The following is a 17764-nucleotide window of genomic DNA, read 5'->3' on the forward strand; positions in this document are numbered from 1 at the left end:
TATATTTGAAGTAAATTACATCAAATTGTATTTGAAATACCAAACTGGCATTAATGGAAGCTTCTTTTGCTCCAGGCACCATTTTAAAATAGATGAGCATAAAAATGCAGCCTGCATCATTAAGTTTATATGAAACTAGTGAGAATAAAAATCACCATGTAAGTTCTAATAAGATGTGTTTTTCATTCCAGTTTAATAACCCAAGACTATATTCATCTTCCAGTATAATAAATACACTGAAAGGAATTCATTCTTTTGTGGTTTTTAACATGTTGAGGGTTTCAGAAGATGGAGTTTTCTGGGAAGCTGGGTGAAGAAAATTCTTTAATATGGCAGTGCAGAGTATTATTATCATAAATAATTAATGTGCAACAGCAGAAGAAAGCCTAGCTTCATTAATAATTCTTATTTTTAGTTGGCATAAGCTAGAGGTGCTGTATCTTCTTTCATCCGATCTATGTCAATTTCCTCGATTTAAATTTACTAGATGTTTAAATTTTAAAGGTATGCAACATTTTGCAATAGATTTTTATTTTTGACTTTGCATTAGTATGCTACTGCTAATTCTTACCCATCGAGATATTTTTAGTAACAAGTGAAAAAAGAATAAAAACCCCAACCCAATAGCAGCCAGGAAAGGTAGAGTGGGCATCAGTGTCAGCTCCTTTCATCTTTCATTTCCCTTTGGGACCAGTTAAGATGCTTCTTTGATTAGAACCTCAGGAAATATTAAAAAGCTCTTCTGTGAATTTAAACTCATCAAACTTGTCTCTGTTTATTTTTTTGAATACTGAGATAATTCACCTCCCGCATTTCAAGAACATGGGTTCCTTCCAACCCAACTGTGCTCCTCTGATCAGCAAAGTCACTTGTCAACATCGCTGAATCTCTCTCCTAGCAAATGTTAGTGCTTCATTAATGCAGTGCTGGAGTCGGAGCTGCTCTAAATGTTCCTTATTAGCACAAATGAGGAAGTGAGATGACACTATAGATGGTACCGAGCTAGCATGCCATGAGGTGAGTGCAGGTAGTGCTGGATTAAAACAAAGGAGAACTCTGTGACACCTGAAGAAAAAAAATATAAAGTGGGGGGAAACCATTTTCTCTTGTTGCAAAATATTTGTGGGAAAGTGACTACAACTCTCATCATGACTTCGGAAAAACCAATACCATGGAGATATAACATTAACCTGCATTATGCCTTTTAAAAAGAATTGCAAATATTCTTGTTAATCAGTGCAAAGGTTAGAGCTCATTGAAAAGAGATTTTTTTTTCCTCTCAAGCATTTCTAAAGAGAATGTTTGGAGTTTCTTTCTTCCAAACTATACTGAGCTGGCTGTGAAAAAATCCTCATGATTTCTATAATTTTCTCTCCTTTTTAATGATTTACCTCCTTTTATTTTTCTTGAGATCAAAAGCAGAAAAATCCCAAAGAGGTGCAGAAGAAGAAGAAAGATATCACAGAGACTGTGGGAGAAGGAAGCCAACAAAAAGCAAAATGCATGAGGTTGCTCACTTTGGAAAAACTCCACTTTAACCTCATTTATTTTGGGGTGAAAATTTTCAGCTACTAGTAATACTCATGACATCTGAAGTAGCCCAGGCAGTAATTTCAGCTGTGTATCACAGCATCTTCAGTCAGACATTGGTGTTCCTTATAGAATCATGTTCTATTAAAGGATTTTAACAGCTTTTCCCTACATTGTCATGTGGTTCCCATTATTTTACTTACAGATGTGGTGTGGCTTGTGTCCTGTTGTGGCTCAAAGGGCCAAGCTGGGCAAACCTGAGAAATTAGGCTCCTATCAGTGAAGGGCTGATGCCTCTCTGTACATGTACACATATACAAAAATATATGTGATGTTTTTTATCCCCCATGGACAAACTCAGAATGTAGAAATGACCAGAAAATTGTGATTGCTTTGACATGAACTCCCACGTGTCTGTCAGAAGTACCATGTGGTTGTCAAACATGAGATGGAACCTAGGTGCTCACAGATGTGCTAGGAAGTGACATGAAGTCACTCAAAAGCCCCCAGAAAGTCATGGTTAGAAGGGACCTTCCATGGTGTCCAAGCCCAAACAGTGGCAGCCCCCCCTTAACAGAGAAGGGTCTGCTCCTCTCTCTGTTCCCACCCTAAGTCCTGGCTCAAGCTGGAAGTGCAAGCATGGAACTGCCAAAGCAAAACGGTCAGTGTGTGGTGTGAGGCACCATAATGCTGGGCATTTTACATCTTTCTTTTTCGTAAAAACAAGTACCACACCTTAGCTTAACATCTTCCCTTCATTAGTGTCTGCATGAAATAATACACTTGGAGACCATATATCCATTGGGGTCCTGCTTTTGCTAAACTTCAACTCTGTCTTCAAGGCATGTAGTAAAAAGTTTTTTGGTTTTGTTTTTGGTGGTTTTTGTTTGTTTGTTTTTGTTTTTTTGTTTTGTTTGTTTGTTTGTTTTGTCTTTTTTTTCTTCTATTTTGTTCACTTCTTTCTCCTTTCTCTCAGGCAAAAGGTCAGGTTATACCAATCCAAAACAGCATCACATATCTGTCACCTTTCCTTCTGAGGTTTCAGAATACTTTAGAAAGCTGGTGGTCTGTGATTTTGCTGCACTGTTGTAATGGACTGTAAGAGGTAACATTCCTTAAATTTATTTGGGTATCTGCTACCATAAAAGTGGAAGAGTGATAAAACTTTTTGTTCCAAAACCATCATACTCACTAATAAGCTAATGTAAACCAACTATACAATAGGTGAAAGACATGGGTTTGCCTGCTAAAATCTGCATTTCCCTGCCTTCTGTATTTCCTATCAATCCACTGTGACAATGGATTTATTTTGCAGGAAAATATGCAAATACTTTAATCTGGTAGAACAGTATGACAGTCTGAATGTGAGTCCCTTCATGATATGTCGACTAACACTTGTTTAAGAGGACCAGCACTAGGAAGATGATAAATTTCTGAGTGTAAAATCAAAATCTCTGTGTTAAAACTGTGTAGTCATCTGGAAAAAAAAATTAAATGGATGGGTATTGAGTGTCTCCAAATAGTACACTTCAGTCTTCTCAGAAACACAATACAATAATAAATAAGTAAGTGAAGGAATTGGGGATCTTTTGCTGCTTTCTTTCTGCACCCTCATAATGAAAAAGGCCATTTTTAGGAGGTCTGTTGTCTGTTTTATTTTATACATTAGCTATATAGCATCATCTATTGGAACAATAGTTCTAAAATATTCCTGTAAATGTTGAAACTGTATCTGTGGAGATGTTTTGATTTTTTTTTCAACATCTTAATTTCAGGAGCGATTTAAGAACTGATTGGCATTTGGCAAAAACTGAGTGATAATAAACTCATTTCAATTGGTACGGACCAGATACCATGCCGGCTGTCAAAACTTTTCAAAGCTGGTTTCTCTCCAGTAAATGTGATCCTGCAGGCTCTGTCCATCTGCCTACAAGAATAGAGACATTCGCATTCTGCAGGAAATGCTGCTGAGAAAATACCACCGAGGATTATCGATTTCGTGATCTCTTGTCATTCTCAGCAAGGAAACTGGATGACAATAAACACCACAGCAAAACAACAGTGCTGAGCTACTTCACTTCCTCCTTCTCCCCTTTTTTCCTTGGTTTTCTTTTCTTTTCTTCATTAGCAGGTTAACAAGCAGGCTTCAGTATGTTTGCCAGGCAGAGGAGTAGCAGCTCGAGCAGGTCTGAGCCCTCCCTGGAGCAGAGGTGCTCAGGGGTGACCTGAAGCCGTTGCTTACAAGGATAGTTTTGTTCTGGCCTCACCTTAATTTTTGCTGGTGCAAACTCATTCACAGCCACCACATTAAACAGCTGAAGTGAAAAACTGCACCAGCTGTTAGGCTTCTTCTGTTGCATGAAATTGAAATAGCTCTGAGATTTAAGGAAAATAGCATGAATTTACCCCAAACACAACATCTGTTGGACAGGCTCTTCCTTGCCCAGTGCCCATCAGCCCACCTTGTTCAAGTCCAAGGTATCCGAGCCCAGTGGGAGGATGTCCAGCCAGTGCCCTCCTGCAGGCAGCAGGGCCAGCACAGGCACCCCAGCCCCTGCAGTGAAGCCCGCCTCAGCCCCCAGCCCTCTGGGCAGGTCAGCTCACAATGCTCATTTCTAATTTGTTTCATTCCTCCTCCAAAGCCTCTCACACTTCTCTCTTCCCCCCACCCTCCTTGCCCCAGGAGATGGTTTCTGTGTCTCCCTCGGGTGGTATCTTCCAAGGTCCTGGTCCACATCCCAGTCCACTCTGCAGACCCACCCATCCTCTCTCTGTGCCTCTGTTTTCAAAGGTGGATTTCAAACGCTGTGCCTGTAGGCTTACCTTTGCACAGCATCATGCTAAGTTTTTAATCGGTGGTAATAAAACAAAGGAAATGAAGCAGCAAACATTACTCAATGAATGATGTGAGGCTAAGCCACACGCCTTATCCTATCTTACAGACATGAACAGGGTGTCAAGCACCAACACTACAAGCCGTTTAGCATCCCGGGAGGTTTTGCTCTGTGGTCATGCAACTCTCATTAATGATACTCGGTGTTATGGTTGCACATGGCCAAAACAAAACAGAGAGGAAGTACTTCTGCAGTTAATGCCGAATTCTCTGCTACATCAGTTGTTAATTAAAAAACTTGGCTCGTTTCTGTCTCTTTACACGATCAGAATGATGTAAATAAGAACCTTATCCAAAAGCTTTTAAAATTCATTTTAAAAAAGGCTGGCTACAATATTTGCACAATATTTGCAGCTCAGCAGAACGAAGCAGGGAATAACTAAATCTTCAGCTTCCCAGTTTCCACACACATCTTAGATCTGCCTATTGCAGCAAAGGGATGAGCAGGTTCCTGTATTTGCAAGGCAGGTTTCTGTGGTTGCAGAAGGCTCACACCTGCCTTGATGTGGAGTATTTGGTACCAGTCACTGCAAGAGGAAGTAGTCTGTGTCCTCAGGGTTGTGGGCTGATACATCTGAGCAAAGTCAATTATGCACCATGTTTCTGTAAGCAGGGTAATACCCGAAACCTCAGCACACCCAGCTTATGGTCCTGCTTCAGCCAGTGTGGCCCTGAGTCATGTCTTGAACAGGTGACGTGAATGGGGGGTTGAATTTGTAGCACAGAGGTCAGAGCCTCTCTTTTTGCTCCTAGTTAATTCCCAAGACTACAGAAGTGAGATCCAATCTCTTCAATGTCTTTATTTTTCTCCAAATGCTTTATTATACATGAAGCTCTTTCATTTGTGTGAAAGATAGAGATAAAGGAGTTTAAGTCAACCAGTGGCTTTTGAAATGTAAGTCGTGATGCTAAACCCACCTGTTACAAACAAAAAGCTAGGGTATAAGAATATGATTTATTACACCTATTATGGTAGCCCCACAAGAACTGATCAAAGATTTGGCCCTTTTTGTGTTTTATTAATAAGTAGGCATGTTAAAAGACATCGAAGACATATTGCCCATCCCAAAGGATTAACTCATCTCTTACTAAACACTGTCATTCCTGTGTTCCTACAGCTTACATGGCATACATGGAAAAAGCACTCACAGGCTTGATTTCACTATGCCTTTGAGGGGCAATACCTGCTCAGGAGTTTTTCAGTGTTTGTTTAACGTAAGAAAAAAGCATAGCACCATCCCACAAAAAATATATAAGCTTCTCATCACAGTAAAGTGTCAGCCCTTGGTGCAGAGGGCACAGAGCTCTGCAGGAGGTGAGCATGCATAACGTGTTCTCCATCCCTGTCTTGAGACCTCAAGGAAAAACAATGCACTTTGTGGTGTAAATGAGTAGTATCAGAAAGGACACTGGCACTGAACATGTTTCTGGGATGTTGTGTCCCAGTGCACGTGACTGCTGTGGACTGGTTACTCCATCTCAAGGCCTGCATTGCCCCCACCCTTTCACCACCCGATCACCACCTATTTCTAGCACAAGAAATGAAGTAGTCATTAAGGGGGGTGCAGATAAGAAGCCTACTAAGAAATATTTTAGCAATTAGGACAGGAGGGACTATAGTATCCCTTTTTGTCCAGGGAAAACCTGTTTCCTCACTTCTTTTCTAACCAAGTGTAAACTGGCATTTTTTTGCCTCATGAGAACCAGCCAGGGCCATCACTGGAGACAGAGTGTGGGTTCATTAAACTCATCTCAGTCCATCTCCTTTTTTTTTTTTTTTATTTTTTGGTATTAAAGGAGTATGGAGTAAAACAGGGCAGAACGAAGTGTTCTGGAAAACTGATAATCAAATGGCCTAAAGCTAATGTTTACTTTTCTGAATGTTTTACAGCAGCATTACTTGGAGATGTATTAAAAACAGGGAGAGAGAGGGAGGGAGAGAGGGAGGGAGCCTAATAATAGCCTTCCAGTTACAGAAATAGAGAAGCAGCATAGATATGATAATTGAATTTGGTTTGGATGGGTGATAATCCGCCTTTATGCTACAGCTGTAGTTCTCAGATTTGAGCCTTGCTGGTGGCAGGTGTTGGGCAGCTTCCCCGGCCATGGGAAGGCTACAGCACTGTACACTCCTGCACGCCCCTCATTTCTCTCCCTCTGTGTCCCCCATTCCTCTCCTTGTGCCTACAGGCAGGAAGCTGCAGGGTTGTGAGTTCTGCATGTGTGGCTCTGTTTTTTCTCTGCATTTATGGGGATTGTCCTGAAGGTGACCTGGAGCCTCCTTTCCTTGTCTGGCCAGGGAAAGTCACCAGTGAATCTGAAAAGGAGCTCTTCTCCCCCCCCGCAAACTCCATTCTCTGTTTCTCTTCCACCCTAAATTATTCAGCTCCACACTTGGGGACCTGACACCGCTAGTAAACTGAGGAGTTATATATTTTTGGTTGCACTTGGAGATTAAGTGCCACTTGAGTTATAGTGTCTAGATTCCCAAATATTTGTGTAATTTTAGATCATGAATTCTCATTCCTGACTATGTTTAGTATCAATATTTATTCACACAGCTCTGTCTGTTAGATCCCACGGAAGAAACTGAGGGGGGAAGTAGGGAGGTGCATCCAAGCTGTCTCTGTCACAGGCATGGGTCCCCTTGCTTCCTGAAGCAAACTCCAGCCTCTCTTTGCCTGCTCTGTCATGGGAGATATCCTGGAAAATGTGGGGGGGAGGCGGTGGATGGGATAACTGGGCTACACTGGGTGGATAACAGGGCCACCCACTTTCACAAAATGACCTTAAAGATTTTGTGCCAGAGACATGGAGATGTCTGCATGCTGCTGTCACACTAGCAAGAGGAGTGAGAGAAGAGTGAAGAGACCAAAGAAGAAATAGTCAAAATATCCTTCTTGAGTGGTGGGAAGTCTCCCTGTCACCCCTGTTGCCTTCCATCCTTCTAACATGGTCCTCCAAGAAACTTTATCAGTATCTTTTGTTCTCTTGTTTGGTTTTAGCAAAAGTGCTTCTGAAAGAAAAGCATTAATTAATTTCCTCTTCATAAGAAGATGTGAGAAGATTTTGGTTTCTGCAGGCACTGAACTAAATTCTGGCTGCATGAGAGTTTGCATTTTTAATGGAGCTGTTTTGCAGGTCACCAAAATTGCTCCCCATTCAGCCACTCTCATCATCTGGGTCATTATGACGGATAGCCACAGCTGATGCCTGGATCCAGCTCCCGCAGTACTCAGCTGGCACTCAAATGCCACTTCAAATGATAACGAAAAGCGCAATGACTGCTATAGCACCTTTTCTCCAGCTACCTCAGAAGACCTATATAGCTGTGATTAAATTAGCCTTGTAATGCCATTGTGAGGCAGATAGGCAACATGTGAGTTCTGCAGGTGAGCAAACAGAGGCATGAAGCAGTGCGCTGCTTTAGCCTCGCAGCAGGAGAGCCCAGGTGACGAATGAGGACCTGGGCTCTGGGGTTTGGCAACCCAGCTCAAAAGAAAGCCGATTCTGCGATTAACAGGGAAATTAGTCATGCTTATCACAGTTTCCAAAATATTTTAGATGAGGATTTGCTTGCCACACAAGACCTTTTGATTGCGCTGTTCATGCTGCGTCCCTCAGTGGGTGTTCTCGCTGTCCTTAGTACATCCATGTTGGCTCACCCCTCTGATTTCTCTATTTTATTCCACATAATAAAAACCTACTTATCATCCAAAGTGCGTAGTTTGATCTTGGTAGGGCAAAGTTTTGGAGAGATAAATGTCAGTGCAACGTTATTTGCTTGTACTGCTCATTAATTGCTAGCTAGACAAGAAATACTCACTGTATCCTGAGAACAGATACCTGTGACTATGCCACGGTCAAAGATAGGATGGAAAATGCATGACACATCTACAAGCACTTCTTCCAGTACTCAGAAAATGTCAGACTCTTTCCTGTCCAAATTCCAGCTTTGTATCCCTGGAAGAGAACAAAAAAATGATAATGCATTTTCTCCAAAACAGAGCCTAGCAATATAAAGTCGAAGCCATCCCTTTAAGTCTCTGGCTTTGATGTATGTCTTTGGATTCTGAAAAGGATCATGGTAGATGCCTTATTAGAATAATATTCTAGTGTCTTGACAAGCTGCTTCAGATTTATATCGAAGCTTTCTTTTTTATGCCAACAGCTATGTAATACCAAAGGACTGCAAAAGACATCACACACCGCTATGATTTTTATTCTCTTTTTTTTTTCTTTTTTAAGGAAAGGTTGTTATAATCCAAGAATCCTTGTTTTGTCTTCCCTGTTGTTTTTTGGCACCCTTGTCAATTAACATTCTTCCCTCTGCAGTTGTTCCCCACAGTGCACACATCTATCTTTTCCAAAAGCAGAGGAAAAAATGGTGTAAAAACAGTCTCCATGAAGTTTATGATTTTGGTACCTCTCCTTTGCCACTGACTTGACCAAGTCCCCTGTGATCCATGGAGTCAGACAGCTAACTGGTTAACTTGGAAAAAACTATGGTAGAGGTGGGGGGAGGGCAAGAAATACTTTAAGAACTCTGAATATCCAGATTCTATGGCAATGTTAAATGTGTAAATATTTCAGTTTAGGTATATCTGGATTTACTGCCAAACCTTCCATTTCCGTCCATGTAGCACACCGTGTCTGAAAGGATGTGTCATTCATGACCGCTGGTCATGGGAATCACCACATACCACTCTAATGAGCATTTTCACTGCTCACTCAGAAGGGTGAGTGAATCATCTAAGCAAACACCAGCTTTGAAAGAGATGACGTGAAAATCTTGTTTCAGCTAACCTGTCCCTTTTTCTTCTACTTTTCCTGATTTTCTGGGTAAATTAAAAGCCCCTTTGGAGAGACTGTGAGCTACCAAAAGTGCCTGTGGGTCTATAGTTCCAGCAGGCAGAAGAGAAAACCCAAGCTGTCCCCCTGCCTGGATAGTTGGGTCATTGCATCAGAAGTGAGACAACACAGCAAACTCTCGTCTGTGGGTAGAAGATATCAAAGAGCAGAAGCTTCCCACTCTTCATCCTGGAAGACCGCCTGTCCTCAGACATCCTGTCTTTCCTCCTAGAAGGGAGTTTTCCATGGGATTTGCTGAGCTTTTGATAAGTTTCTGGGGCCATCTTGTCTTGGGCATCTAAATACCACACACCTTTAGAAAAGTCATTCTGGTAAGAAGCATGCATTTTCCTTGGAAGCTGCACTGAAGTCGTCAGCTATTGCACACAGGGAAATAAATTGGCCGTGTAGAAGAATTGCTGGAGTTACTGCCACCAGAGACTCAAATTAAGGCTGATGTACCACAGATAAATATGAGGTGTTGTTTGGTCCCTCCAAGTGAACTAACGGCAGAAGCAGTAAGAAAACAGGTATTACAGACAAGACAGAAAACACCATGAAACACATGGGAACAAACAGGCTCCATCCTTCAGGACACACACATCCTGACCCAGGAGGAGACCTCTTACTCTCCAGTTTATTGGAATAGCCACCAAGAGAGTATTCCCAGCATTCTCTCTCTAGCTCCTGCATTTGTTTGTCTCCCAGAAATAGACTGTGTTATTGGTTTTTAATCTTTATGGGAATAATTATTTTTTGAAAGGGAATCCAGTGTTCAAGTATGGAAACAAATTAAGGTCAGAGAAAAGCACCTAGCTTTATGTAAGTGTTTAGTCTCTCCTTGTGAAGTGGCTGGTTCTGCATGAATTACCATTAATAATAAAACATATGTAAGACAGTGACATTCGGTGCGCATTTTCTTAGTTCTCCATTAAGCTATGCTCCCTGAAAGGTTTCTAGGTTTATTTAAACATGCAGGGAAGAATTTAATATTAAACAGAAATAAGATGTAATAGAATTATGTCAAAACACCTGAGGGAATTTTGGGTACCTTTAAGGAATGAGCTCTGAAGTGATTCATAGCTAGGGCAAGTGATAATTGAGAAGAAGGGGAAAAAAAAGGGAAAAATGAGTTAATTCTTCCACAGCTATGAAATCCACAGCTATGAAATGCTGTAGTTCATAGACTTATCAGGAGTCTTGCCTCAGTATAGGCATTATTTTACTTTCTGATGCTGAAAATTAGTGTAGTGATCTTGCTAGCACTTTTGCATGCACTTAGCATAAGCACAATACTAGCTCCCTGGGGTCTGGGGGGACTGCCAATGTGAGAGGAGTTAACACATATAAGTATTCAGAAGCTTGGATGTTATTCTACAGCTTCCAGAGATAAATGTATGATTTAGTTGTAGCCTGAATTACTGATCTCATTGCATCATCTGTGAACATTTTAGATTGCAGAATTGCATCAGATCCTGTAATGAGATAAAAACTTTACCCTTTATCATTTGTGGAAGTTTTGACACAACACAGACTTTCTGGTTAGTACCAAAAGGGCCAAAGCATAGGCCACAGAAGCTTGACTCATTTGCATCGTAATGTGACTTAATGTAGGATATTCCTATTTAAATTAATATTTTCTGTGTCAGTTCAGCAGTATCAGCACAGTGCTAATGATCTCCATATCCATTAAGATCAGTTCGAATGCACCTCAGTGTAGCTTTCTTACTCTATACTCCTGGTGGTACTCTTTTATCCTGATCTGTAGCTTATTACGTTCATTATTCACAAATGTCACAGGCCTTTTCTCTCCATTTTGGGATTGTTCTTCTCCTATTTCAGGTCTTTTCCTTTCTTCTAACATTGCTTTGGGAAAGCTCTGGGGATACATAAGGCGAAATAGACAGATGCCTTCACCTACCAGATTGTTGTGAATAATAATAATCACCTCTTATATATTCCTTTTCATTTTCAAAGCACTTTGCAGCAATTAACTAATTTGCCTTTACAATAATCTCTGATAGAAAGGTAGAGGCATTTGCATAGTGGCTATTTATTTATTTATTTATTTATTTTATCCCACATAAAATTGCAGGGTTTTTGGTTAATTAGGGTTTTTTTGGTTTTGTGGTTTCTTGTTTTTTTGTTTGTTTTATTTTCCCTCTCCTTCCTTTTCTTCCTTTGCTTGATATTTTTGCTGCTCTTCTTTTTCTGAAAGGTAAATTTCTGTGGGATTGTTATGCCCATTAGCACTCCTAATCACTGAACCTAATTAGATTCTCATAGAAATGAAAGCACAAACCAGCAACAGATGAACAACAAATTCCTTCAAGAATATGAACTGTATCTCTATGACAGTCAGGTATGGCTGGAGAACTGAAATCCATACCTGAGCCATGCTTAAGGATGCTGGTTCTGATACCAGCAAGGAAGATGATGGTGGTACCTCTCTTCCTATGCAAAAAACTTGCACGATCCAACTTGCTGAAGGCATAGATCTACAGAATATGTTTAGCAAGAAGTGAAAAAACCTGCTCTTTTGGAAAAAAAACCCAGAAAATCTGATGTTAAAACTGTGAATCTATCCTGTAATTGTACACTTAGTTTGGTTAATAGAAAAATGCACCTAAGCAGGGTCTCAGTGATTTCTATAGCACAGTTCCTCAAAGAGAAAACTCCTAAATAAGTAGAGTAGGCCAGAAAATTCGATCCCTCCTGCCCCACATTTTCAATCTAGTCCACACAACATTATGTCTATAACTCAAAACAATATCTTGGCCCTTTGGCCAAGTGAACCTGATGCATTGTATTTGAATCTTGAAACAGGCTGTTACCACAGCGTAATCTAGCAGATTGTACTAGTGTGGTTGAAAGTGGTGGTAGTCTCCTACAGCCTCTTCCACAGGCCATGTGATAGGGAGAAGGGCTCTGCCAGCATGACCTGTCCTGCATCTTGCTGTGGGAAGGGATGGTCTCTGTGTGTCACTCATGTCAGGATGACCTGGACATCCATGTCCTAACATCAGGCCCAGGTAGCATAGAGACAACCAGCCACTGCTACAGTGCTTGTGCCACCGCCAACCCTTTTGTCAATGATTCACGGCCTTTTCTCTGCTTCTTCTCATGCCTGAATAACTCTTTTCCATAATAACTCTTATCTTTTGTGCATCAGAATAGACAATTTAAAACTTTCTCCAGAACAGGGCAAGGAATTGGTATGAATACTAACACCAGACACAGCTGTTGAGGAAAATATCTTTAATATGTCTTTTACAACTGGCAGTGCTAATGGATTTTGTAGTAACAAAGCTGCAGTGAAGCTTTTACTGGAAAATCCTAACTTACACAGAAAAGAGCAAGGAAGCCCCCACTGTACTGTTTTCATGAAGTGTTAATGCAACAGGGATCCCCTGTATTTTGTGATAATTGAAGCATAAAATAGTTTGGCTTTATCTATAAACTCTCCAGCGCAATGCTTTGAGTGTATAACCATTTACATTATTCCCAGAAAATTAGGTCAGCTTTTCACAGAGAAAATGTCAAATTAAAAAAAAAAAAAAAAAGAAGAAATAATGAAGGGGGAAAAAAAGAAAGAAGAGGCTTCCTCTAACAGAACTTTTCCATCCCAGATTCAAAAATGTCACCATATCCTCCCAACAGCATCAGCCCCACTAGTGAGCCAGAGGGGGAGCAGGGGCCGAGGAACAGTGGGCAGCATCCGCACTCGGCTCCTTTGAGCTGGAACACAGCTGCGTTATGGCTGTGTCATCATTGCGAACGAATTAAAAGAAATGGAAACATTAACTCTGTGGAATCTTTTCAGAAGCTGGTGGTGACTAAACCAGGAGGCGCTAACAAAGGAAAGCTTTCAGCAAGTGTTTGGCATTTGGAGTGCAGCACAGTCTTTCCATTAGGCTGTTGTGAGGGTTAAAATTAATCCGCATTGTAAGGGAAGAAAGCCATACAATGGCTGTTTATTGTGGAGCAAGGCACCTGGAGATGTGTTGTGTTGTCAGAAGGCTTAAATCATTTAATTCCAAAATTTCACAGCCTATTAAAATAACCACAAGTGTCTGGTAGGAAACATCCCCGAGATCCTGAGCATCTCCGCAAATGAACTGAAAACACTTGGAAGACAGTGGTGGCTCTTCCAGCAGACTCGCAAACTCAACCACAGGTTCAGTCCAGTACACAGAAATGCAGATTGCACCCCTAAGCTAGGGAATTCAGCTGGTGATCTGCTCCTTGCTGCACAGGAGCATCACCCAGCTTGGCCTTGAACCTCTGAGCATCTTCCCATTGGAAAGAGAAAGCACAGTTCTGGAGGAAAAGAGGTCAGGAGTGCAGGATGCTGCAACATTTGGTGACTCACCATGCCACTTTCAATTTCAAAGAACATCCACAGTGCATTTAAAATTTCCAAAATGTTCAGGCTGCCTGCTCTTTAAATTGGAATAGCTGAGGGATGCTGAAAAGGGAAGGAACAAATTTGGATTGATGCACAGTACGCATTACCTGTATTGGGAACACATGCTGTTTCTGTGCACTGCTAGGCTCTCTGCTCTGGAAACAGACCTTGTGGTGTGGATAGGAAAAAGACCCCAAATACAGAGAATTTGGGCTATTAGAAAATACTTGCAAAGCTTTTGTGGACACAAAGCCTGAGGAAGCTGGTGCTCATGCAGAGGCTGGCCACACACACAAGGTTGGAGAGCTGGTGTCCGATCTGATCCTGTGTTCTCTGGCTTCTGAAACAGTTTTGTCCTTGCCCATTGCATAGATTGCATCTATGGTCCATTTTTAGATGACATTATGTCTAGGCTGACTGGCTTTCCTTCCCCCAGTGGCACCACAAAGCAGTGCCTGCTCTACAGGATGAGTATAGCTGTGGCTCTTGGAGGGAGCACATAGCTCCTGATCGCAACTTCCTATGGCTGGGCTGAGGCTTTCTGCCTGGCAGCCTGTGTACTCCTGTCCTCTTCTCAGGAGGTCCCTTTTGCTATTTAGTAACTCTGACAGAATTGGATATGGTAGCCATGGGATCACCAATGGCTTTGCTGTGCTGGAAAGGAGTTGGTGGTGGCAGAGGCATTGCATTCAGGCAGCTACCACTGCGTGTTGCTATGGGCACTGATGCAGAGGCGAAATACAGGCTAAGCCATCACTTGATTTTCTATTCAAGCAGCTCTTGAGTACTAAAGGAATGGCCATTTGCCAGTGTTTGTAATAGAAGGTCAGTATACACTGACATTCAGCAAATTGGTATTATATGCATTAGATATGTGCTGTATGAGGTATTGCTCTATTTTGGAAATGTGCAAATTGACTGAAATCATGACTAAAATTTTAGAGGTGCCAATCTGCAGCTGCAAGCACACTGACATTGCCCAAATACCCAGGCAAAGCAGCAGGTTTGGCTATTTAAGACACAGAAAAAGCAGAGGATGTGTGTGTGTGTGTGCTGAGAAATTGCCACCAGCACCAAACCCAATGCCCCAGGTCACTGCTGTCCCCAAGTGGGTTCCTATCCTTAGTCAGTGTCCCCTGCTCAGCTGAGTGCAACCACTTTGTGCTGGCAGCAGGTAGACAGCTCTCTATAAGGGGATATTAAAAAATGCCCTCTGCAGGGGCCTCTCCATGTGAGCCTAATAGTCCTCTCATGAAGAATGTTAGGTGTCCACAGCCTCTCATTGTCCCCCACCCCAGCCAACGTGGCAGAGGCTGGTCCGGTGGGGCTGTATGTGGTACCTTCTCCTCTGAGGCCACCACATGTCCAAGCACAGCCCCCCATATCCCTAATACTCAACCTAAACCTTGCCTGACACAGCTTCATGCCATTCCCTCGGGTCCTGTTCCTGGTCACCAGGGAAAAGAGATTGGTGCCTGCCTCACTGCTTCCCCCTGTGAGGAAGTTGTAGACTGCTGAGCCAGTAAATATCTGAGCCAGACCAGAAACAGTTGTGAAGTCTGAGGCTTTGGGGAAGATCTGCTCTCTAGGAGTTTTTCAACAGTAAATATCACAAACACACAGCAAATCTACAGCAAATACGCTCTTAAAGTCAAATTCACACATTGTTTTTTCTTTAAGCAAATTATTGCCTTCCACTATTTCCTCATGACTTGGAGTGACAGGTGGTTGGAGAACTGGCACTAGTTTAGGGGAAAATAAGTGTCCCAAGGCTGGAATAGGAAAGGCTACTCCTACAGGACCCCTGAGCATGATGCAGAGGCAGTACCAGCCCCAAATTGAGTCACAGTCCCTCCCGCATCCAGTACTTTCCTAGTGCCATGCAGAATGCGGGAAGAGAGGAGAAGGGGTTTTCACCTGCTAGCAGAGTTGGAAAGTCCATGGTGATCAACAAAGAGTGAGGTTTTTTCCCAGAGGCAAGCTTTTCTCTAGGAGAGCCAGACAAGCTGGCCTGAGGCGATGTGGTCCTAGCACAGGCAGGTGCTGTGCCTGCATCCATCATCTCTTACCAGGCACAGAAGCAGTCTGCATTGGACTCACAGCTCCAGTACGTGGAAGAACAACTTAGTGATCTGCCTCCAATGTTATGCCCCATTAACTCAAAGTCAGGCATGATTACTGATTATCTTTCCTTATTTTGTATGCATGTGCCAGGCGAGCAGTAAGAAACTGAGAGGATTTCCCGTCCGCACCCTCAGCAGGGTTTTGGGACTTGGTTCTGTCACATGATGAAAGAGAGGTGGAAAATGGCACAGGGAATATGGTTCTTTCCCGAATGCTACCACAAAGAGAAGTTTGAAAGGCACTGACGTGACACGAGTCAAGAGTTATGTTTGTCTGCCTTTCTCTCTCTACACCATGATGAATTGCACATTACTTCCTTCATTAGTTTTAGGCTTCAACCACTTTGCAGTGCAGACATGAATAAAAATACTAAGCGGTTTCAGTCTGGTGACGATTTTATTCATTGGTGCTACATGTCAGTAATAGTTGTATTCCACTTCTTTGCTCTGTGAGCTTTTCAAATATTTCACAGGCTGAGTCATTTATTAGGTATCCTCGTACAAAGTCCTCTGCCTCTTCCTCTGAAAGGTAATTGTTTAAGTGGATTAGTAGCCTTCCCCGAAGATGCACAGGGAGTGGCATAAAAGAGCAACACAGCTGACACTCTTGTTCCGACCTTAGGAATATACCCAGAGGGTTGCTAAGATCATAGGCTGTTCAAATTATTGTCAAGGGAAATTAATATACCTTTTCATTCCAGCTAATATTCATTGGTCAGGCCAGGGAAAACACTGTGGTACACAATATTCCTCCAAAAACAAACAAGTAAACCCTGCTGAAAATCTTACGTCTTGGTGGGTTTACTCTACCAAGTCTTCTATTCTTTGAAGAAATATTTTTCATGTGCTGTTTTATATCATTGTGACTTCATATTAATTAAGCACCCACATCACTCTGAGTCTCTGAAAGAGAAGTATAATAGAAGATGCAACCCCTGTCTCAGAGAGGTTGCAGCTTTAATGGGGTAAAAGCATTTAGCAGACAGACTGAAAAATAAGATAGGAGCATTCAAAGGCAAGAGAAGATAAAGATTTGGGGGTTGACACACTTCAACTTCTCTGTGTGCTGCTTGTAGTGATGCTGGTAACATTTTTACATCCTCTCTAATACATCCATCTGTTTCAAAACAAAAGATGGACTAAAGACTGAGGCTGCCAGTTAGTAATGGAAAGGTAAAGACCAGCTGTTCTTTCTAAATATGATGTTTTGCTCTGTAGTCATTCAGAGGATTGTATAAAATCATTTAAAACACATCAGGGTTTTAACCCTTCTATTCCACATTGCTGGTAAGATGTCATCCAGGAAAGAGCTGCGTAGATCCAAGCACCTTTGTGGTATTTGTTGTGAGGTGCTTTAGGCTGGTTGGAAATAACAGTGCTGCAGAAGGAGCAGCTGCAGGGGAGAAGCATGTGAGAATGCCAGCGGGGAGTCAAACAAATAAGCAATGTCTGTAAAAGCTGATCTTGTAGATATTGCAATGAGTGGTATTAATACATATTTGTAAAGATTTCAAGTCTCAAAGACATTTGATATTGATATTTTTCACTTTAGAAATTTAGTTTAAGAGGTCATTAGTATTTATTAAAAATTGATTGGGCAGCTATTTCTTGTTGTTAATGTTGGATGCTTAATATCTAGTATTAAAATAGTGACACGAAAATATCTTTCCATTGGGATTTTAAATGTAAGGCATGTGTTCACTCTCATCTCCTTTGCTGCATTTATTCCCAGTATCACCCAGCCCTCACCATGCACAGATATTCCTTAACCCAGGGCCCATTCATGTTTCACCAGGATCTTTCGAGATTAGCAGATTGCACTAATTTTCTAATTTCTCTGCCCCTACCCGCTCTTCTGCTCTTCCTTCTGTTACTGTGTGTTCCTGTTTGCTTTTCTGCTGCACTCCTCAATCAGTCCTCTGTCCTGCAGCTCAGACATGAGTACAGCAGTGCTGCCTG

Source organism: Neopelma chrysocephalum, unplaced genomic scaffold (genome assembly GCF_003984885.1).
Source record: "Neopelma chrysocephalum unplaced genomic scaffold, ASM398488v2 Primary Assembly neopelma1_26, whole genome shotgun sequence".
In the NCBI taxonomy this organism is placed as follows: Eukaryota; Metazoa; Chordata; class Aves; order Passeriformes; family Pipridae; genus Neopelma; species Neopelma chrysocephalum.